The 25,305-nt window shown below is 42.2% G+C and overlaps 1 long non-coding RNA gene across 1 annotated transcript; it reads right to left on the bottom strand.

Annotated features, from left to right (window-relative positions):
* Positions 1–4,958: 4,958 nt before the first annotated feature.
* On the bottom strand, positions 4,959–9,845 carry LOC119850098. The gene is made up of 3 exons (XR_005290705.1): positions 9,750–9,845; positions 8,182–8,272; positions 4,959–5,196 (listed from the first exon to the last, which is right to left on the bottom strand). It is a non-coding gene; the product is annotated as an uncharacterized LOC119850098 (long non-coding RNA).
* Between the last annotated feature and the right edge of the window lie 15,460 nt (positions 9,846–25,305).

Genomic DNA, 25,305 nt, shown 5'->3' on the forward strand with positions numbered 1-25,305 from the left:
GGTGGTGAAACACTGGAATGCGTTACCTAGGGAGGTGGTAGAATCTCCTTCCTTAGAGGTTTTTAAGGTCAGGCTTGACAAAGCCCTGGCTGGGATGATTTAACTGGGACTTGGTCCTGCTTTGAGCAGGGGGTTGGACTAGATGACCTTCTGGGGTCCCTTCCTACCCTGATATTCTATGATTCTATGATTCTATATATTGAGGACTCGAAATAAGGTGCACATATATTTATACAAGTTTGAAAAAACAGCATTAAACTTAAGGATAAAAAAAATAAATGTACCATATCTTCTGACCAGTTTTATAATATATATTTCAAACTTGTTAATACCACCATAACTCTTACTCTCTTATTATAGTGAACTGTGATCTTTTGTGTCTCAAACAGAGTTAGACCAAAACCCAAAGCACTTATCTCAACACTTTGAACTGGCGGGTTGAATAAAAAGGGGCCTACATGCAAACAGCACTTGACTTAACTCAGAATTTCTCTAAATTGCACCAGCTGCTAATGGGGTCACTATGGCAGTTGGTGATTGGCCAAATGTAGCAGTTCCCCAGTCATGCCTCCTTTTCCTAACCTATACCTCCTATGCTGGCCCTATATCACCTGAATGCTCCCCATGCCAGAAGAATCCTCAGTTCTTAGTGGTTAAACATAGCATATGTCTGAAGGGATAGCTTGAGCCAGTTGTCTTGCAAATGAAATACGTCTTGACACGTGAAAAATACACCCATATTTTCTCATAGAGGAAATTCTAATGCCAGTAGTTGCTATTTACAAAGGTATTTTTCTAAAGTTACATTGTAAAAATTACTTTGTTAGGAGGTATTTTCAGATGTAATCTTTTCTATCCCCTATTATTTTATTTTGACAATACTTTTCATGCTTTATTGACTCCTACTTCTGCAGACAGGCTAGAGCATTGAGAATTCCTGCTTGTCTTGATAACTAAGGGTATGTCTACACTTACCATTTAAAGTGCAAAAAGTCCCTTTTTTGCACTGAAACCGCGGTAGCGTCTACACTTGTTAATGACTTCTTGTGGTGAAACTCAGAAGTTTCACCGCAAAAAGAAAACCACCTTCACGAGAGGCTCCTACCGCTTACCGTACAGCTCTTACCGCTGTTCTTTTCACACTGCTGTGAAAGTGAAGACATGTTCCACCAGTGTAAACACCCTTTGGCCTCCGAAGGATATCCCAAAGTTCCAAAAGCGACCATTCTGGCCAGCATCTCTGCTGCTCTGATGCACAGACGTCCGCCCTTCCCCTGTAAGCCCGGGGAAGATTGAAGCTCCCTTTCCCTTTGTTTGTAGATGTGGTGGGGAAAGCAGCCAGACAGCAGGAGGTTTTTTAAAAAATGCCATGAAAGAAACAAGGAAGTAATGGGGCTCCTGAGACATGAAGCAGGGCAGCATGGGGCACTGACCAGGGACCCAGAATGCCTTTCACTCACCCCACTCCCGCTTCCCACAAGATCTATCGAGAGAGCTGCACTGTGGGACAGCTGCCCTACAGTGCTGCTCTCATCCGCGATGGAAGTGCTGGTAGTGTAAACACTCTCTGACATCTGAGGAATTGAGTGAGTACACAAACCATCGCTTTCCTTTTACTGGTTCCCTATCACCAGTGAAACTTACAGTGCAAAAACTCTGTAAATGTAGACATACCCTAATAATTTACCACATGAGTGGGTAAATTCTTGATCACTAAACCTAATATGGTAGCTACAGACACTTGTGTGTCTAGAGATGCCTTGGCCTTGGCTTTACAATGGGATCTGCTAAACACTTGCTAAACACAGAGACTGGGACAGGGAGCCTGTGATTATATGAGGAGCCTGAGGGAAGGAAACTAAAACCGGGAGCCCGTGCAGGGGAGAGGATAGACGTATTGGTTGTGGAGCTGGGAAGAGGGAACTGGGACTGGCTGGACAAGGAAACTGGGACTTGGACATTGAGCCCAAAGGTGTAGACTAAGGCTATGTCAGTCAGGAGTGTGAAAAGGAGTTATCCCTGATGGACACAGCTATGCTGGCAGAAGCCCCTTACATATACCAGCATATCTGTGCCTTTACTGATATAGATTGTTTCACTTATGGTGGTGGTTTTACTTGACCAATACAAAGTGCAGCTTTACTGTTATAGCTCCATTCACAGAAGGAGTGCTTTACCAATATAGTGTACCAGTATACCTATTCCAGTAAAGTGCTCCTAGTGTAGACACAGCCTAAATTCTATTTACAGCTTTGCCATCTGAGCTGTGTGATCTTGGGTTATTTAATTTCTTGTGTCTCATTTTACCCATTTGTAAAATGGGAATAGCCTCTCACCACAGCATTGTGAGGCTTAACTAAAACACTCTGAAGTGTAAAATACATATACATTTCCTCCAATTGCACCAATAATGCCAGCTTTTAATCATCAGCATTGGGGGTGGGGGTGGAGTGGGTTCTGTGTCATAGCAAACACATTGTCAGTGCTAAACAAATAAATAAATGATAGTGATGCAGCACGATTACTAGGAATAACAGCCATAAAAACAAATGAGAAGGATTCTGAGGAAAAGTATGTCTAGGTATTTTAGCATCTAAGAGCCTTCCTGGGAATTCTTTTGCAATGCAAATTCTCTAGCCTCAGTTTTTCAAAGAGTTAATAATCGACTAACAGAATCAATTGCAGTACTAGTGTCCAACCACATGCAATTTACCAAGAAGATTAACAAACAATATTTGTGGTTTAGAATATTATGTGTCGTGGTAATTCGTTTTTAAAGTAAGAGGGATTCCGTGAAAATGGTAATTCATGCTGCTCTTTTGGTCTTTCTGCAATAAAAGTCTTGACTGATTTATTCTTTTTCCTTTAAGAAATAACATTAACAATTACAGCATCAATATATTTCTTATCTTAACTCATACTAAATAGTTTGTTTCTCCTCTGAAGCCATATAAGACAGATGTGTTTTTGGATAGGACCCAGCTCAAGCTGTAGCTACTTTGTACCACCAGAGCAGCACAAAGGGACTTTCCAACCGACATAATGACAGCTAGGATTCCCCCACTGTAGGGGAATACCTGGCTGGCACAGAGCCTGCATAGCTACCTCTATTCTTCCCTTCCAATCCCTCCCCAGCATAGGCCATCTTCCAGAGGTGCGAGGGACCATAATGGAGCGTGCTTTGCTCCCATGAACCCTGCCAAATTAATGCCCCACAGGAGACTGTTTCAAGCCAGTGCAAGTTAAAGCAGCATGGAGGTTGCCCTGACTTCTGCCAGGGAACAAAGGGGCCCCCAGGTATCCCATAGCCTGGGGCAATGTTTGTATGGCTTTAAGGATACCTATACACCACAAATGAAGCTCTGATTGCAATTCAGGTAAGCATATCCACACTAGTTTTAATTTAGCTGGCACAGGGAACAGCAGTGAGGATGTGGTGGTGCATGCTTCAGTACAGGCTAACTGCCTGAATATAAGCCTGCTGCAGACCTTGGTACATACTCAGATAGCTGGGCTACTAGGGTCCATGGTACTGTTTCTTCATTGCTTTTACTAGCCACACCAGTTAGATGAAAGCTAGCCCAGTTATGCCTACCCATACTACCACTGCACCTTCATTTGTAGTGTAGACTTACTCTGGCCTAAGCCACCTTTGCTGCCCAGTGCACTGAGTAGAGTTGTGGCACACTGGAGGACATGAGCCTTTGTCTTTCTATTTAATAAATCAGAATGCAAATTATAAGATAATACATTTAAATCATGAGGAGATATTTCAGTCAAACATGCATGTTTGACTTCCCACAACCTCATTTGGAAAATGCTTATAAACACAGGAGCCACTGCTCCCTCTTTCTGCTTATATGTAAATAAAACAGCATGCTCCCCTTTCCATAGAGACCACATAAACTTCCTCTCTGCAACTCTTAGTTTGGGGTTCACAAGTCAGAAGGGGCATTGTTTGGACAGGATGGAGAGAAGCTGGAAATAGCTATTCTCCATAACTAGGGCCCTACCAAATTCATGGTCCATTTTGGTCAATTTCATGGTCATAGGATTTTTAAAATCGTAAATTTAATTATTTCAGCTATTTAAATCAGAACTTTCACGGTGTTGTAATTGTACGGGCCCAGACCCAAAAAGGAGCTGGGGGAAGGGGAAGAGGTCACAAGATTATTGTAGGGAGGGATGCATTACTGCTACCCTTACTTCTGTGCTGCTGCTGGTGGTGACACTGCCTTCAGAGCTGCCACCCTTACTTCTGCGCTGCGGCCTACAGAGCTGGGCCCTCAGTCAGCAGCCACCACTCTCCGACCACCCAGCTCTGAAGGCAGCAGCACAGAAGTAAGGGTGGCAATGGTATTGCCACCCTTACTTCTGCGCTGCTGCTGGCAGGGCACTGCCTCCAGAGTTGGGTGCCTGTCTAACAGCCGCTGCTCTCCAGCCATCCTGATCTGAAGGCAGCACAGAAGTAAGGGTGGTAATACTGTGACCCTCCCTAAAATAACTTTGTGACCCTCCTGGAACTCCCATTTGGGTCAGGACCCCCAATTTTGAGAAACGCTGGTCTCCCCTGTGAAATCTGTATAGTATAGGGAAAAAGCACACAAAAGACCAGATTTCAGGGGGGTGACCAGATTTCATGGTCCATGATGAGTTTTTCATGGCCGTGAATTTGGTAGGATCTATCCATAACATGCTCTATTCCTTACTCTGAGGATTTTTGCCATACAATGTGGCTTCTAGAATCAGTAAATGCTAACTCCCCTCTTTTTGAGGGGTTCAGCACATAATGCAGGGAAAGAGGGCGGAGCTCCACCAAAGACAGCAAGGTTCCAAAGTAGCTGTGATTGCAACCAAGCATTTACACTGTCACTCAAAAAATCCATGAACTGACTTTCCATACATGAATTTCAAAGTTTTTAAATATTTATTGCAGTTTTATCCACACATTACTAAGTCAAAACAGGAAGATTTCTATGTGCTCTTCCCATTTTATAACACAGCAGCAGCTAATGTTCATCTGCACAGATTAAAGCAAGATATGTAATACTTCACCAGACCGCTGCTGGAAAGGTTGTAAAATAGTGCCAGAGTCTGCCCACACATGGCAGAAATAGCTCAAAGTTAAATCTTCTAGGATCACATGGGGATTGTTTTGCAGAAGGGCATCAAGTCGTTCTTTCTCTTTCATATGCACTATTAAAAGATAATGAAAACAATAAACCAGTCAAATCAATGATTAGAGTTCATGTCTTTCTATTGCAAAGCAATGCCCATTGTGATCATAGAATCATAGAATATCAGGGTTGGAAGGACCTCAGGAGGTCATCTAGTCCAACCCCCTGTTGTGATGACAGAATGATTTAACTTTGGGCTATTCTTGTCCCACGTAACCAGACTCTGGTACTATTTTACAACCTTTCTCCTGCAGTCTTGTGAAAACTTAGCTCCATTAATGTTAATGGCAAAAGTCTCATTGACTGCAATGGAGCCTGGATTTTATCCATAATGTATACCCTGTCTATAATTATAAACACTGAGGAAGGTTGTGTGTTTCTTTTATTATTTACATTTTGGTTTTAAAGTATGTACAAATAGCTGTGGAAATAGTGAGAGTACTACATATGTCTTAAAAGAGTATATTAAATATCCAGGCAGTGTTAGTACATATTTCAGCAGGGTATTTTTGATTATTTAGTTTACACAAGTCTTTTTATTGCCTGTTGTGATATTTTGCATTGTTTCTGGGTGGAACTAAAGCATTTGAGTCTTATTGGGTGCTTTGGTTTCCAATCCAATTTTTTAAATTGTTTGCATAATTTCGGTTTCTTGTTGAATGAGTTTTGTCCATACTTTTGAAAGGCAGCTGCTGCCTAATATTTAGAATGCCTAATTTAGAAGTTCAAAAGAGTGTGTGTGTTTGTATGGAATGCTGGTGTGGCAGGTTAATGCTCCAGAGGAATTCTAACTATTTACTGACAGCTGAGGTGACTACAAATCTATCCAGCTTGAAAGGGATCTTGTCATGCATCTCAGATAAGAGAGAAGAGCATGCATGTTCAGTAATTGTGTTCTGGAGAGAGAGGAGATATATTTTGTGTCAGACATGTAGTGTGAAAAATACATTAATTTATATCGGTTCATAGTGCTCCTAGTGTGCTTGGGGCCTCATGGAATATAAAAACAAGCATATTCCAAGTCCTGAAGAGTTTACAGACTAATGGGAGACATGATGCAACAAGTCAGAGTTACCAAAAATAGGTGTGGTAACAATAGAATAGACAGATGAGGACTACAAAATTAAGGGTCACACAGTCACTTAATTGTCTTCCACACCTCTCTTTCCAAAATGTATACTCTATCTGTACAAAATATTCCACCTTCAACCCAATGAAATTACCTTTTGGGGAAAAATGCCTTCTTAACTAAATCTATCCTATCTGTCTCTGGACTCCAACAGGATCCAACCCCTCCCACCCACCTGTCCTCCACCATCAAACTACCTTCTGGCCTCACACCAGATGGCGACTCTAGACATGTGATTCTGTGAACACCCTGCACCTCCCCAGAGAATCTGCTCCTCCTTGATGATTACACACTTGAATTCCAGGAGTAGAAAGATCACTTTGAAGAATACTAGTATTTGCTTTTCAGTGCAATTATGAGTCTGATCTTGCTTCTATTGAAGTCAGTAGCAAAACTCCCATTGATTTCAATGAGAGCAGGATCGGGCTGTAGCTGGACATATTTATTGCCATGTTGAAGGTTCAGGAGGGAATGCCTGTCAGTGATTTTCCTTTCTACTGGAATAAGTAATAAAAATATTGGCTAATAATTTCAGCGAAAATAGTTACACATGTCTGGTCTATAAAGGATGTTAATTGTATAAACCTCTGGTTATTTTTAATTCTACATACAGGAGGTAATGGATCACTTAAGACTGTTCACAATATCCCTGGAGACTGGATAAAAAAAATAATTGAATAAAAACACATGTATCTACCTAACTGTCTCATTTCCCACTATTGTATGCAGTGTTGCTGTAGTCATGTCGGTCCGAGGATGTTAGAGACACAAAGTGAGTGGGGTAATATCTTTCATTGTACCAACTTCAGCTGGTGAGAGAGACAAGCTTTCAAGCTACACCAAGCTTTTCTGCAGGTATGATCCTTTGTGTAGCTCAAAAGCTTGTCTCTTTTACCAACAGAAGTTGGTCCAATAAAGGATATTACTTCACTCACCCACCTTGTCTCTCTCATTCCCCACTAGCTAGTTAGTGAATTAAAAGGTCATTCACATTTACCTTTAGCTAAGCTGAATATAAGAAGTGTTTTGGACATGAAGACAAGTCTAGTAACAGAAATGGAGGAACATATTTCCTTAAGAACTAAAAAAGGCATCACTTGAGATGAGCCTGAACAGTAAACTTCTAATGCTTGGTAGAGAGGGGGGTTGGATTTGGGGCTTTTGTTTGACCCATTCCACAGAGATATACCTGGGAAATTCATATCTAGTGCAGGTCCTTAGCCCCTTCCCTAGAAGTGTGGGGATATTTTAAACAAGTGTTTTGGTTCAGACTCATATTCAGTGATTTTGTAATCTATCTACTCCAGATAGTTAAATAAAATGTAAAACTATTTTCTCTGTCAATAAATAGAAAAGTGAGCACCATGTTATTCTCATGTGATTTAAGAAAATACATTTGTCACTTTTCTATGTCTTTGAAATAAGAAACATCCATTTTAAATGTTTTTGTGTCGCTTCTATAGCTATGAGTCAACATAGTAAAAAGAAAGCAATTACAGTACTTGTTCTTGGAAAACTATCATATGTTAAAGAAATATTGATTGTAAAACTACAGATATGACCAATAAAACAATTTGCAATCTATAGTTTGGTTCATAGGTGAATTGCCTGCCGATTAGTTACTACTATGAGAACATTGCTTTAGACAAGTAGGTAGTGTCCTATAAGAAGGTTATACATGCCATCTTTTAAAAACTTCAGAACCCAGATCTTTTAGTTTGCAGCTGTTCTTTGAGAAACTTGGGCTTACTCTGAAACTGTGGCAAAAAGGTACTGTATGTGGAATGCCATAGGCAGAGTTTTCTGAGAAATCTTAAGTGATACTTCCATAGCATAGATAAAGAATTCTAATGGCAAAGCACTTGATACCCTTACCTGTTTTTCAGGTGGTTATTTATCTCACTCCTCTTGCTTTGCTTTAATAAACAGAACTGCTTGATTAGCAGACACATACATGAAAGGAGACCTAAGGGGAACAAAGGAAGAGATAGTCTCCAATAGGTTTTTACATTTTTCCTGATGCAGGAAAAATCATTTAGAATCTATCTGCTAGATCATAAAAAATATGAAATGTAGATGAGAGACTGTCACTCCTGATAAACTGGGAGACAACAAAAGGCCTTTGGCTTGAGTTTAACTAGAAATGGGTCCAAATCCTAACTCCATTTCCAAATATCCCTGGACATTAGGAAGGTTTGGATCTGGAATCAAATTTTAAGATTAAACTGAAACGTATCTAGCTATGAAGCTGTGATGACTTTGTCTGTGTACTGTGCCTTTAAATCTCTAAGAACCCTGCCTGTGTGATAAGATCACAGCTGTTTTTTTGCAGCCTGTTACAGCACAGAAACACAGGGTCTAATTCTCCTCTCATTTACTCTGGTATAAATCAGGAATGATTCCATGGAGGTCTGTGGAATTATACCTATATAAAATGATGTCAGTGAGGCCTACACACTGCTCTTGCATGTAGCATATATTTTTGTTTTTTATGGCTGTTTTCCATGATCTAAAATGTCATTCAGACTGAAAGTATAAAATTACTCTTATGCATGCAAAATTCTAAGAGGGTCCATCTGTAATTTTAACTCTACTCCTGACTAAGTCTGCCTTCCTCAAATGTCATTAACCAATGTGAGGCTTGGCGATATCACTAATCTTCTTCCAGGCCCCAATCCTGCAAAATGCTCTACTCAGGAAGCCCTCTGTCCCCTCATTATGACAAGGCACCCCTCCTTGTAGCGCCCTGCTGTGGCACAACCAGTGTGCCTGCCTCAGTCTCCCCTCTATATGACCCATGCAAAAGAATATTGTCACTCTTAGTGCCAAATTCAAACCCTTTTATTCATATAGAGTGCCACACTCCACAGATCCCTGATAGTAAAACCATTCTTCTCAAAACCCAAAAGAAAACCAGGTTCAAATGCAGCAGCTTGTCAATCCCATTCAAAGGTCAACATTCCAAGGTCAGCCACCTGAGAGCCATTAACCACTATCTCATTCCTTTAGCCCATAGTCCAGGACCCTCAACTCCAAGCCTCCTCCCTGATAGTTCCAAGACCCACTTCTTGCCCACAAGTGGTCTCCTGTAATCCCAAATTGGGTCTCCTGTGACGGAACTCCCCACAGCATTCCACTCAGCCTTTCTGCCTGTGAGTCCTACTCTCACTAGGGATCCCACCAGAGCTGACCCCTCTGGGCTCAGTATCCTGCAGTCCTCCACTCAGGCCTGCTGCAAGGGGCTTCCCACAGTGTTCCACTCACCCAGGCCTCCCTATCTTTGAGTCCTTCTGCTGTTCCTGGGATCCATCCTTCAGCATCAACCTTTTTGTTCTGAGCTCAGCTTCTCCTAACGTGGCTGATTCTTCCCCTTGTTCCGAGGGGCCTCTGCCCAAGCTCTCTTTCAGCTTGGTAGGGAGTCCCCAGCTCTGGCCAATCCTTACCATCAACGTTTTGCTCTTCCCAATAGTTCTCTGTACTGGCTTTCATCACCATCTGTTGCTGCTGCTCCTCAGGTTTCCTCCTTCCTGTCTCCTGCCCTTTCTGACTTCCTTGAGGGACCCTCTCTCTAGGGCTCAGGTGCCCTCTTTTAACCCTAATTTGGAGTTAACTGACCAGTCATAGGTGCACTGGCCCTCTTCCCTCTAAACAGGCAGTATCACCCTGTGTCACAACACCTCAGAGAATTCCAGGTGGCTATACAAAGGCCTACTGGTCTGCCCACAAAGACCAACTTTCAAGAAAGGGCATCAGATATGCCTGAATTCAGCTGATAGCCTGTCACAGAAAAGTCTTTTCCATACAACTGACATGGTAACTAAGAATATTATCCTACAATCTGTATTTAAGTCTGTCTGTGGTTAAAGAGATGGAATTTTTCCCTCTTCTGAGTAAATTCTCATAGACTCATAGATATTAAGGTCAGAAGGGACCATTATGATCATCTAGTCTGACCTCCTGCACAATGCAGGCCACAGAATCTCACCCACCCACTCCTGCAATAAATCTCTCATCTATGTCTGAGAGAATCATGGTTTAAAGACTTCAAGGTGCAGAGAATCCTCCAGCGAGTGACCTGTGCCCCATGCTACAGAAGAAGGCGAAAAAACCCCCAGGGCCTCTTCCAATCTGCCCTGGAGAAAAAGTCCTTCCCGACCCCAAATATGGCGATCAGCTGAACCCTGAGCATGTGGGCAAGTTTCACCAGCCAGATACCCAGGAAAGCATTCTCTGTAGTAACTCAGTTCCCACCCCATCTAACATCCCATCACAGGCCATTGGGCCCATTTATCAGGAATAGTTAAAGATCAATTAATTGCCAAAATCATATTATCCCATCATACCATCTCCTCCATGAACTTAACAAGTTTAATCTTGAAGCCAGATAAGTCTTTTGCCCCCACTGCTTCCCTTGGAAGGCTGTTCCAGAACTTCACTCTGATGGTTAGAACCCTTTGTCTAATTTCAAGTCTAAACCTCCTGATGGCCAGTTTATATCCATTTGTTCTTGTGTCCACATTGGTGCTGAGCTGAAATAATTCCTCTCCCTCTCCTGTATTTATCCCTCTGATATATTTATAGAGAGCAATCATATCTCCCCTCAACCTTCTTTTCGTTAGGCTAAACAAGCCAAACTCTTTGAGTCTCCTTTCATAAGACAGGTTTTCCATTCCTCGGATCATCCTAGTAGCCCTTCTCTGTACCTGTTCAAGTTTGAATTCATCCTTCTTAAACATGGGAGACCAGAACTGCACACAGTATTCCAGATGAGATCTAACCAGTGCCTTGCATAATGGTACTAACACCTCCTTATCTCCACTGGAAATACCTCGCCTGATGCATCCCTTTTAATTACACTGCCTTCAAAAAGTTCTGTACCTCAGTTTTGCCACCTTATATGTATTGTGATACAGAGCACAGCAAGTGGTCTTATGCTTTCAGGTTATTGATCATCCCTGTCTTATGAAGCACCTGAATCTATGGAAGTTTTAGAGAACGCTAAGGGGTCAGCCTCAAGCTATTTGAGCCCCTACACAACAAATGCAGTTACAACACATTTCCATTACACATTTATGTACATGCTGATCATGAGTGATCTCTACCAGAGACAAAAAATACCTAAACATAGGTATTTTCTCAGAGAACAGTTTAAAGCAGAGAAACTCATTGAAGGCCATGTATTTTAAACTACCCACGTTTCTAACCTTGTAGATGTGACCTTGTAGACATAACCTTGAGATGTGATGAAATAGTCAGTATTTTTAGCAGGATAACTGTTAGGCCTCAGTTAAAAAAAAGAAGCAATGGCATTAACTGATTGCTGGTTTAAAAACTTCTTAGCTGAATGTCCTCTCTTTCTTTTTACAGATCACAGTTGTGCCAGTCACTGACACATTGTAAGGGAGGGCTGAGGCAGGTTTTGCTAACAGCATTCTGCTTGGAGAGGACAGAGGCAGGCAGGGCATATGCTTTTGAGGCCAAATGGAGCATCCCTGTTAATTTGTGCATCTTCCTCAGGGCCATCACTGGACTGCCAGGCAGCGTACAGGGGATGTCGGGCCATGGCTTGTCCCTCCCCACTCTCTCTCTTGTGGGGTATCTGAAGCTGCGGGTGGTGTTATGGATTCCCCTACACTTTGAACTGTGTGCTCCCTGTGCAGGCACAAAAGGGAGAGAACCTTATTCACACTATTCCTTGCCCTTTCCCTCTTCCTAGAACCTTCGTCTATAGCAAAGGAAGAAGTATAGTAGTATATGTTGAACTGACACCCTGTGTAAATAATTGGCCTAGTTAAAATAGGCAGCGCAAATAGTAACCCCTATACTTAAGATTGCCTGGTACTTCCCTTTATAAGACTCTGTATTCAGTTGCTTATAAAACTTTGCTGAACTTTAACAGTTTGGACCGAAATTTTCCATTCTGGGTGTCTGCCTCAGGCTTGACATTTTTGGGAAGTTTCACCTAAAATGGCACAGCCATTTCTCAAAACAAGATTAGAAAAATTCACATTTTGTCCATTTAAAAAAATGCTTACAGCTGTTTTGTTGAGGAGCTCTAGCATCTCTATACATCAGAACTTAGACCTGAAGTTCAGCTGTGGTGGGGGATGGAGACTGCCATGGTGTCAAGATGTCTGTAGCCATCCCTGTAAATATTCACCTAAGTTTGTCCAAGCCTCTTAAAAAAATCTCAGTTTGCACATGCTCAGGTTAGCAGCTAAGTTTCCCTAGGATTTCATCTGCATGGAGCATGCTTCATTTCAGTGTTGAAGGAGCTGAACAGGACTTTCCCACCAATTGCTCCTCAATGGTGCCAAGCACTGAAATAGAAAGCAGGGAGACTGTCTCTCCTCTCCTCTCAATGCTCCCCCTGCTGGGGAACAGAAGAATGAGCTTGTTTCAAAGGCAGAAAGGAGAGGAATGATGATGGGGGGGATGGAGGGGGAGAGGATGAGATGTAAGTGGGGAAGATGGGGTAGGAACTCAGGGAAGGCAGAAAGTTGGTTAGGAGCAGGAAATGTGAGAGGGGAATATGGGCAGGAATGGCAGCGGGGAGGAGGGGGAGGGAAGAAGACAGAGGTGAGAGGAACAATTAGGAGATAGGGCAGGAGACCTAAAAGACAGGAGAAGAGGGAGAGGGAACATGGACAGGAGTTGGTGGTGCAGCAGCGAAACCCACTGGCAAATGTGTGTCTCCCTCACCCTCTCATGGCAGGGGTACACAGAAGATAACAGCCTTCTACTGCTACCATAGGTGCCAACTCTGTGGGTGCTCCAGGGCTGGAGCACCCACAGGGAAAAATTGGTGGGTGCTCTGCACCCACCAGCATCCAAGCTTCCCTCCCTGCCCCATCTCACCTCAACCTCCGCCTCCTCCCCTGAACGCACCGCGTCCCCGCTTCTCCTCCCAGCGCTTGCTGCCGCAAAACAGCTGTTTCGCGGCTTAAAAAGCTCCGGGAGGGAGGGGGGAGGAGTGGGAACATGGCATGCTCAGGGGAGGAGGTGGGGAAGAGGCGAGCCAGGGCCGGGATTTGGGGAAGGGGTTGGAATAGGGGCAGGGAGGGGGTGGAGTTGGGGTGGGACAGGGGTGGAGTCGGGGTGGGGCCAGGGGCAGAGAGGGGTCGAGAACCCACCGGTGCCACAGAAGTTGGGGTCGAGCACTGCTACCATTTATTCCATCAGGTCAAGTAGTAGACGACTGTGCTGTGGATCTAAGGTCCCAAACTTGGTAATGACCCATAAGTTTAGGAAATGCCTGAATTAAGTTGCCTGTGCAATCTTAATTCAGATCCCTTGTGTGTATGCATTATGATACAGTCTTCCTTGAAAATATACTGTTTTTATTCAGGCCCCTGCCTCATTCAGTTTCCTAACTTTTGAGTGTTCAACTATGCAACTGTAATGTTCTTTTCACATAGGTTGTTTGGGTTTTATATTTATAATTGGGATACATGCCAAGGAACAGATTCAGTGCAATTGTTATTTCTGCTGTGCCATTGGTGTGCATAGCACTTTATAGATGTAGCTCATAGGGCAAGCTTGCCTATTATATCCACTGGCTTGCCTTCATGATATTTAGCTGCTTTCATTATATTCAGCTGTAGCTGTAATGCAAAAAACCTGCAGGCCTGTATCCTGTAAGACATTAGCTTAAGCATAAATTAGCATAAATGTGGTTAAGTAGGCTGTAACCCTGTGCATAGATAAATGGTCTAACAGTTACCTTTAGATTTTGGGAACTAAGGAGAGCTAGCTCAATAGTAGGAGTTAGAATGTACCAGTAAATGCTACAATTGGGAACAGGGAAGAGATAATTGCAAATCTGCTTAAACAAGGGGTAAAGGGTATGAGAATGAGCTAAAATGGCAGTTACACATAGCAATATGTTAATCTAGAGAATGAGTACACCACAGTACTATGTGGATGAAAAGGATAAATCTGGCATGGAAGACTGAGCATAAGCAGATAATGCTCAGGCCCTATAACAGGACAGCCACCATGTGGTCTAGAGTTCTTTTCTGGGCTTCTTCCATGACTGTCCGCTTTCTATTACTTGACCCTTCAACTCATTGAGGAACTTGGACCATTGGACATCATGGCATGCCAGAGACAGGGCAATCCTTTGTCTCTGACCACCAGGTCCTCAAGGAAGACTGAGAGTATGCAATTCTATGAGCTTATGCAAAGAATGCTATCACAGATAAGGCAGAAATAATACAATATCAGGGTTGTCGTGTGAATTGGCTCCTTTCTGGCTTTGTTCATTATTTTAATGAAGATATCTAAGGTTTTACTTTGCCCTCAATTTGACTGTCCTTGTCATCCACCCCGAGGCTCCTCACAAGATATTGAACTCCATAGTTTTATTTCTGTGTAGTCTGATTCTGCGGTAAGAATCTTGTCGCAGTCAGATTAATTGATCATCAATCAAAACATTATTAACCTTAAAAAGAATCAGGCAACATAGACATATAAAATAGCAAAGTCCCTGCCTCGAAGAACTTACTGACAAAATTAGAGCACTAGCTACCAATGACAATGCACCATAATAGGTAGGTTACGAAAGATGGAAAGATAAAAGTAAACAATGGAAAGGGAATACAGCTTTTGAGAGAGTGTTGTTTCCATGCAAAGAAGATTGTGTACGTTGTTTTATTTTCTATATTTCTTTTTTTTAATAGCAGTTTGTACCAGAGCAGATATGAATGAGATGCATTTCCACAGTTATCACTGACATCCTTGACACTGTCTGCAAAATTACTGTATATATCTGTTAATAGGTATGAATATATGTTCCATTAAAAAAAAAGAGTGGAAAACTACTGGAAACTTGCACACAGCTGCTGAGACTTGTTGAGTACTCAGACCTATTTGGATGTGATTTTATTCTCTCATGACATTAAATTAATAATATGCTTCAAAAGTGATTAAGTGACAAGACATTGCATATGCTGGCTGACTAGTCTTAAGTAAAAAGCACCATAGGAGGTTCTTTTTAAAATGTGAATGAGCTAGTCTTGCCCCACAAGTTCTCCAAAGTACCTGTATAATTCTTTCTTAAATTATGTAATGCTCTTTCAAAATACAGACATTCCGGAGTCAATGCTAATACCAAAGTATTACCCATCGAGATCTCATCAAAATTACTTCAAATGTAAAGAGGTTTTTTTTAAGTAAAGTATGATCATCTAAGAAATACTTAGCTTGATTCTCCATTCCTGTACTCACAGAGGGGATGTGCAAAGGTGGCTCTAAGCTATGGATGCATGCCCCGTATTATGGGCCTTGCTGGAGGTCCCAGTATATTTCAAAACCCATCTTCTGGACCCCGTTTCAGTGCTACTCTGAGGGCTTGTCTACAAGGCAAGTTTCTGTGCAGAAAGCCAGGGTGTGAATCTACAGGACACCAGCTTGCCACTCAGCAACATCCCATGTGGATATTGCTTCCCCGCAGAGAAATCCCAGAATGTGGCTTGTCTTACTACAAGCAGTAGATACACACTGTGGCTTGCCATGCATTAAGTTGCTGTGTTGACAAACCCTTAGGCTCTACTTGCCATTGCTTATGGGTCATAGGAAACAGACACAGGGTAGCAGATCTTAGATAAGTTTGCCCACTTCTGCTCCCCCAACAAACAGTGGCCTAACCTATTTTACTTTATTCTATACATATGCTGCCTCCAGGCCCACCTACCGGGGGGGGGGGGGAGGGAGGAAGGGGGATTGCCCAGGGGCCTGGGCATTTTAAAAAGAACTGGGGGCCCCTGGCCCTTTTAAATCGCCAGAGCTGGCCGCAGGGCTCCTAGGCAAGTACGACCACTCCAGGGCCAGACCCTGCATTTTGGGGGGGTCTCATGAGCTGTTGCGGGATCAGTCCCAGAAGTGACAGGAGGTCCTCGAAGTGATGGATTTGTCACTTCTGCCCTGGGCCCTATCCCCCTAAGGACGGCCCTGGCCCTGGTGCCTGAAATTCCTATCGGTGGGCCTGGCTGCCTCAGGCCAAGATTAATTCCCAGCACTAGAAGAAAAGGAGTACTTATGGCACCGTATAGACTAACAAATTTATTTGAGCATAAGCTTTTGAGAACTACAGCTCACTTCATCGGATGCATTCAGTGGAAAAGACAGTGGGGAGATTTATATACATAGAGAACATGAAACAATGCGTGTTACCATACACACTGTAAGGACAATGATCACTTAAGGTGAGCTATTACCAGCAGGAGAGCGGGGAACCTTCAAATCAGCAGCTCTGCTATGGGTACCCGCATGGCCCCACAGTATGCCAACATTTTTATGGCTGACTTAGAACAACGCTTCCTCAGCTCTCTTCCCCTAATGCCCCTACTCTACTTGCGCTACACTGATGACATCTTCATCATCTGGACCCATGGAAAAGAAGCCCTTGAGGAATTCCACCATAATTTCAACAATTTCCATCCCACCATCAACCTCAGCCTGGACCAGTCCACACAAGAGATCCACTTCCTGGACACTACGGTGCTAATAAGCGATGGTCACATAAACACCACCCTATTCCAGAAACCTACTGACCGCTATTCCTACCTACATGGCTCCAGCTTTCATCCAGACCACACCACACAATCCATTGTCTACAGCCAAGCTCTACGATACAACCGCATTTGCTCCAACCCCTCAGACACAGACAAACACCTACAAGATCTCTATCAAGCATTCTTACAACTACAATACCCACCTGCTGAAGTGAAGAAACAGATTGACAGAGCCAGAAGAGTACCCAGAAGTCACCTACTACAGGACAGGCCCAACAAAGAAAATAACAGAATGCCACTAGCCTTCAGCCCCCAACTAAAACCTCTCCAATGCATCATCAAGGATCTACAACCTATCCTGAAGGATGACCCATCACTCTCACAGATCTTGGGAGAGAGGCCAGTCCTTGCTTACAGACAGCCCCCTAACCTGAAGCAAATACTCACCAGCAACCACACACCACACAATAGAATCACTAACCCAGGAACCTATCCTTGCAACGAAGCCCGTTGCCAACTCTGTCCACATATCTTTTCAGGGGACACCATTATAGGGCCTAATCACATCAGCCACACTATCAGAGGCTCGTTCACCTGCACGTCTACGAATGTGATATATGCCATCATGTGCAAGCATTGCCCCTTTGCCATGTACATTGGTCAAACTGGACAGTCTCTACGTAAAAGAATAAATGGACACAAATCAGACGTCAAGAATTATAACATTCAAAAACCTGTTGGAGAACACTTCAGTCTCTCTGGTCACTCAATTACAGACATGAGAGTGGCTATCCTTCAACAAAAAAAACTTCAAAAACCAGACTCCAGCGAGAGACTGCTGAATTGGAATTAATTTGCAAACTGGATACAATTAACTTAGGCTTGAATAAAGACTGGGAGTAGATGTGTCATTACAAAAAGTAAAACTATTTCCCCATGTTTATTTCCCCCGCCCCCCTCCCCACTGTTCCTCAGATGTTCTTGTCAACTGCTGGAAATGGCCCACCTTGATTATCACTACAAAGGTTCCCTCCCCCCAACCCCCGCTCTCCTGCTGGTAATAGCTCACCTTAAGTGATCACTCTCCTCACAGTGTGTATGGTAACACCCATTGTTTCATGTTCTCTATGTATATAAATCTCCCCACTGTAGTTTCCATGAATCCGATGAAGTGAGCTGTAGCTCACGAAAGCTTATGCTCAAATAAATTTGTTAGTCTCTAAGGTGCCACAAGTCCTCCTGTTCTTTTTGCGAATACAGATTAACACGGCTGCTACTCTGATTCCCTGCACTCTTTGTCTATGCTTCCAGCTGACTTGGTTTGAATAGGTCCATTATGTTGAAATCTGAGTGCTACTAAAATACAAATAAATGCCCCGGCATGAAGCCCTGGAATGAGCATGGAATTCCATTGGGAATAAAAATGGGACTCCACGTGGGCACAGAGGTCCAGGCTAATGCATTTCTTTGCTGAACTGGGGCTCTGTTGTGTCCAATCTTGAGCTCCCATTCTCTCTTAACTTGCACACAGTAAACAGGGGTGTATACATTTTGTGATAGTAAAAAATGTCTGAGAACTCACACAGACCTAAAATAGAGGTTAGAATTGGATTTTTAAATATAGGCTGCAACTGTGCTGTATTTACTATGTATTAATTGATTGAAACAATACATTTTAAATTTAAGAGATTTACAAAAAACGCCACTAAAAATAGCAACTACCCCTTGGAAAAACATCACAGGAGTCCTAAAAGGCCTTTTACGTATAGTTTAAATTGATTGGATCTTTGCAAAAATGCCATTATAAAGAAGGGTTTTATTTGATTTATAATAAAAATCTCTACTGCTAGGATTGTGCAGACAAATTAAACTAAACCAAGAAAAAAGAGCTTTGGAGAAAATAGTTGATTCCCAAAGGCCATGGAGCTTCTTGGTTACCTGTCAGCTAGTGGCACCATAAGGCTCTGTTCCACTTTTTCAGCAACTGCTCACTAAACAGAATCTTAGCTCCCCTTGCCACCAGCCAGTGCTTTAGCCTGCTGGGTGGACTTGCTTCACTGTTGGTGATCATTTGGCTAAAGAGTACGGCGCCAAACAACAGTATCCATATCCTATAGAAAATGCAAGGGTTTACATTCTGCCTTGTTCCTGCACTGACACTCCCCAGATCAATGAAGTGAGCTGTAGCTCACGAAAGCTTATGCTCTAATAAATTTGTTAGTCTCTAAGGTGCCACAAGTACTCCTTTTCTTTTTCCCCATATCAAAGCATTCAAGTGCTGCATGTGTGAAGGAGCACTATGCAGTATTCAGCAATTGATGAGCTTGCTAATGAAATTTCACCACTCTGAACATAATACAGATGGAGGTGAAGCACAGAGATTTGCCAAGTTAGTTGAGATGAGAAGGATTACTAGGGGGAAAAAAAAAAAGGAAGGGGGAAAATAATAAACATCTTGGTGTTCTAACACCTAAGCACTAATTATCCAACTTCTCCCAAGTGTCACATGCTACTTTCCCACATAATAATCCTCCTAGTTTTGGGAGATGGCCAAATATCAAACTTGGTTCACGTAAAAAAAGATCAAAACAATTATTTTTTTTCACTATTTCACATCACCAGGATCTAACTCCACTGCATCACACACTTTAGTTCCATCATATAACATACACAATATGTGTAATCTGTCTTGCAATAAAACTCAGATTGTTTTTTCTTTTTCTTTTTTTTTTAAGAGGCAAGCAGCACATATGGCTGCATGGGGCACCAAACAGTTAGACAAGCCATTAGAAAGAGACATCATGGAATGAAATCCATTGAAAACCATTGACATAAATGGAAACAAAATTGTATCCATAATCTTTTACAGCAGAAAACTATATAGAAATGCTACAATTAACTGGACAAAATGTGAATGCCTAGAAAATGGCCTTCAGGAAGTCTGGATAAGGCTGCTTTGGTCGCCATGCACCATACTGCAAAGGTGCCACTTACATAATTTAATGAGAAATCACAAACTAAATAAATGTTGCAATAAACTGTAGTACCTTATAAATGTGAATGTCACTTTTCTTTATTTTTAAATAAAAACAGGTTCTGTTCTACCCTCTCTCTGACCCACACTCCCTTCCAACTCCCTTTTCATCATTGTGAAGTCCACTAGAAAATCTGGCATTGCCAAGTCTATTTTACATGGATGGCACTTGGATACCACGGTAATGGGAAGCAGCAAAAAACTCTAAGATGAATGGATCATTATTTTCTTTACCAAAGGTGGTCTATTCTCTCATTTTCCCATTTGTATGGGATGTTTATTCTATTAAAGGCTGGGGTAGGAGACTATTGGGCAATTTTGTTTTCAGATCTTCTCAATAATTTTTTTGCCTTAAAAATGTGCTTTATGTGAAAAATATCTTACTTATTGTTATATGACAGCAGTAAGATCCACTTCACAAGAGACAAGCTTAGCATAGCCCTTACCAGAGAGACAAATGAGAAGCTCTCTGTCGATCCATACGATAAAGTTGCTGCATACACAACAGGAGGTTCCTGTCTGAATCTCAGGCTTAGTTGTACGTCAGAAAAACACATCAGCCCTTTGATTTACACCAGGGTAAGTCAAGAGTAACTCAGTTGAAGCAGCTGCGTAAATGAGAGGACACTCAAGCCAATGGATTCTAGTCACTGAATGTGGACTCAACTATTAGGGCTTGTCTTCACTACCAGGGAGATCAACACTGCTGCAATTGATGCAGCAAGTGTTGATTTAGTGGGTCCAGTGAAGACCCGCTAAATCGACTCTCTGGTCAGCTCCAGTACTCCAGCTCTCCAAGAAAAGCAAGGTAAGTTGACCGGAGAGCATCTCCCAGAGTGAAGACACCAAGGTAAGTTGACATAAGCTATGTTGTCTCCATCTACATTATTCATTTAGCTGGAGTAGCGTAATTTGGGTCCACTTACCTCAGTAGTGAAGACAAGCCCTTAGTTAATTTTGCTCTTGTGGAAAGCACAGGGGCTCCCATGTAGGATCTCAAGGTCCCAGAAAAAGAAATTATTTTATATGGATTCCCCCTGCTCCAAAATGATAGTATTGGTATCCTCTCTTCCCTAAGCCTCAGATCACCTACTACCACATAGTTTTACTCACACAAAATAGTTTAATTGAAATCAGTGGGACTACTCACATACTTAAAAGTAAGCATGTGCTTAACGCTCTTTGAGCTTGAGACAATTCATCCCCCCCCCCTTTTTGTTTATTATCTAAAAGAAGCATGTAGTTTCCTGGTGGTACATACACGTTGGGCCAAATCCTGAGGTTCTTACTCCTTGTTCAAGAGTCAATAGGAGTTTGCTTGAGTTAGACCCTCAGGGTTTGGGCACAGCCTGAGCTTTAAAAAACAAAACTTCATATACAGTCTGTCAAAGCTGGTATATCTACTGGTGCCATTAAGTATATGGATGATGACCCTGAAGACAAGAGCAGTAAATCAGTTACAGATTAGAGCCAGGTTCAGTTATCTGGCACTCAAAGATGTTTCTAGTATAAGTGACTGGGGAAAATCAAATGTATACAGAAGGACATACTCGCATCAGAAAAGCTATTCCTCAATGACAATAACGATGCAACATAATTTTAGTAATGATGTGGGTTGCATGATAGCCTCACTGGATTACATTTCAGCTTTCAAAAATCCTAGAATAGCTGTGTGACATACATTATGTGAGGTCTGAAATAATATACTTCCATAGGAATTTAATTTCTACTAAGTGTACTTGAAAAAATCTTCCTGATGAGCAACTTGATATTCACTCTGTTTCTGAGTCCAAGACATGCTTAATTAAAGTAAATCTCAAGGCTAAGTTATGTTCTTGAAAGTGGTACTTTGGGGATCACAAAATATAAATCTACAAAGATGTAAAATATACAATTATTTATGTACATATCTTATAAACAACTTTATGCTCCCACTCCTCTAATTTTTTTCTGCTGCTGATTGTTTTAAAATCCATTTAAAGTGCTGTTTGAGCCTGAATAAATTGCCTTAACTGTCATTTGAATAATGCATAAAAACTGCCTACTAAAACTAAAGATCTCATTAAATAATCAAATCATTATTTGGAAAAGGAGAGCGGCCTCAGAGACCGAGACATTGGTGATCTTGCCTAATGGTTGGAGCAGTCATTGGCAGAAGGGAATAGGCACCCATGGTCAGGGTCAGAGGCCATATGCCAAAGTGAAGGGTCAGAGCTGAAGTCAGGAATCAGAGCTGAAGGTCAGAACCGGGTTATCTGAAGTGAGGCAAGGCAGGGGCAAGGCTGGGGCAAAGGCAGGAGCAGGGCTAGAGCAAGGCAGAAGGAAGGCTGGGAACAAGCAGGAGATATTGCAGCTGTGGGTGAATGCTTTGATCCACCAGCCACTAAACTGCTGCTGTTTCTGAGTTTAAGAGCAGGTCTGCTAACTTTTCCTACCAATCAGGCAGCGTAGCCAATTAGGCAACCCATTACAGGCCAGCTGGGCTTGTTAGGTTGCCCAGCTATTGGCTCTGATGCAGGCTCTGCTTCCAGCCTGTCTGTGATGGAAGCCCTGATTCCTGACAGTACCACCTCTCCCCCCCATTGGCCCCTTCTACAGGCCTCGGGACTGGATTCTCAGGGTATTTCTGATGGAACTCTCAGTAGGTCCAGAGTGTGGATGTTTTCTACCCGTTCTCAAGAGTGCTTGCTGGACCATAGCCTTCCCACTCCACCAGGTAATGGAGCCTTCCCCTAACTCAATAGGCATTGAGGATTCAATGGGCTAAGTATTCCTCTTGTCTACAGACTGTTATAGGTGGCGGTAGTGGTATGGAGCTATTTAGGTACGAGTTCTCAGTGTAAGGTTTTAAAAGTGAGATGTAGAAGACGGGGTGGATCTTTAAGGACTTGGGCAGCTGTAGCCTGATGGCCATAGAGTTTACCCATTCTATAATCTTGAAGGGGTCCAGATATTGATAGCCTAGAATGGCTGGCTCAATTTAAGGTTCTGGATAGAGAGCCACACCTTGTCCCTTTTAACCGGATTGGGGGCAGCCTGACAGTCTTGGTCTGCATGGTGTTTGTAGGTTTCTTTTGGAGGACTGCAAGTATTCCTTTAGCTCTTGCTGCATGCAGTGTAGATGGGAGAGTGAATCCATGATGGCTGGGACTGGGGAAATCACATGTAAATCTGGGTGAAAGAGGGGGATGAAAGCCATAGTTTGCAAAGAATGGACTATGTTGGGTCAAGACATGGATTGCATTGTTATATGCATATTCAGCATAGCACAGTAAAGGGAGCCAGTCACCCTGGGGTAACTTAGAAAGCTATGAAGATACTGATTGTCCCTGCTTTCCCATTAATTTGTGGGTGATTCATTGACAAGGAGTTGGAGAAATTCCTACCAGAATCAGGACATGAACTGGGATCCCTGCTCTGACACAATGACTACTGGTATCCCTAGTAAAGATCTCCAAGAATAGCCTTGCTGTCTCCCATGTGGTAGGAACAGTACCGCATGGGATGCAGTGTGCCGAATGGGTCCCTGTGTTACACTAATAAAAATAGGTTTCAGAGTAGCAGCCGTTATTTAAATTATAAATTATTATAAATTTAAATTATATTGTTATTTAAATAACAAATTTATTTGAGCTGTAGCTCACAAAAGCTTATGCTCAAATAAATTTATTAGTCTCTAAGGTGCTGCAAGTACCCCTTTTCTTTTTGCAAATACAGACTAAGACGGGGGCTACTCTGAAACCTGTCATTATGCAAGGCACTGAATTTAGCCGTATGGAGTGGAAATTATCAACTTGGAATGCATCCGATGAAGTGAGCTGTAGCTCACGAAAGCTTATGCTCAAATAAATGTGTTAGTCTCTAAGGTGCCACAAGTACTCCTTTTCTTTTTATTAATAAAAATGATACCAACAGGATCTTGTAAGAGGGACAACGAAAATTGCCACGTTTATTGTAAATACAGCAAAATATTCCTATATGCAATTTCTATATAGATCCATTCACACACAGACAGACATTCACACACAGGTTCTACATAAAGATTGTTATAGATACCAGCCTAGATGTTGCTCTGGACACGAGAATGGAGCTGAGTCATTGTCAGATGAGCATCCGATGCTCCTGGAGGGTGGTCGTGGAACCAGACTCAAAGAACACAGTCCCTGGACCCAATTTTTATAGGTCTCTGGTTCAATACAAGTCTATGGAAGTTGCTTCATCAAGCTGAATTTACAATTGAGATGACCATCAATCAGCTCAATCAGCAGGTGGTACATCCATGACGGCTCTGTGATGGCTAGGTGTTATCTTCTTGTTCTTCCTTGGTATGTTTTGGGTGGATTCCGGTTCGCCCTTTGGGAGTCATCCAGTTATCTCCACTTGATATATTCTTCGGCCCATCGATATCAAGGTTGAAATTCTTAGGATTAGGCTGGCACCATTTACTAACCAATTATTTCCCTGCTTCAGGCTCTCAATTCCATGCATTCATCATTCATTCTTTTACTTAACAACACAATCTATGACTCTTGATTCATTTAACAAGTTTTATCCCACTATCTATTTTTTCCTCTTTGGATACCAAGATTTACATAGGCATGACAAATGGCCCCCCGCGTGGGAAGAGCATCAGGGTGTTGTTTTAAAGAACAGCATTGTTTCCTCAAAGTTCTTATTACTTTCCAGCACAGACGCTTTGTCCTGTACCGGCCTGAAATAATTAGCACTTTGGCCTTGCATTTGTTACAGAGTGAAATTCAACAGCATTGAACTGATGTTCATATCTTTTTACAATACCTATATACTCTTTTGTCTATCTTTATTTCTACTACTACATAATTATAATTCTATCATACTGATATAACTTTGAGGGCGACCCAACATTATCCCTCTTTTGACACAATAATAATATAGTCAATAGTGTCATTTTCTATATAATCTTTGAGAGAGCATATATTGAGAGGTGAGCTGGGCTTGTGGTTCTAGCCTCACATACATTCTTTTTATCCAACACCACATTCCACGCATTCCAATTAAAGTGGATAGTTCTATTCCCTATGGTCTCACTTGTTTGTTCTAATAGCTGGGTGACTTTTTTGCTCTTTAGTAACTCTAGTGCTAACTCTTGCCAGTCAAAATCAAAGTGAATGGAGAACTCTGGTAGTTCTACCTCCATTGTAAATTGAGATCTTTTTGGCTGTGGCAAATAGTAAGTATGATTTTTAGTGAAAATAGTGCTTACATTACATTTACATTCATCTACCGGTGGATGGTCCTCCCATCCTCCCAATATACAATTTCCCATGAGGTAATACAAGCGCATTGCGCGTTATACAATACCCAGGTTTCATTACTTAACTCATCCCATACACAGGATCCCATGGACATATCCTTACTGCAAGGTTCTGAGGCTACAGGCAGGGATAAGCACTTTTGAGGTGTCCATTTGGT

Source organism: Dermochelys coriacea, chromosome 1, assembly GCF_009764565.3.
Source record: "Dermochelys coriacea isolate rDerCor1 chromosome 1, rDerCor1.pri.v4, whole genome shotgun sequence".
NCBI lineage: Eukaryota > Metazoa > Chordata > Testudines > Dermochelyidae > Dermochelys > Dermochelys coriacea.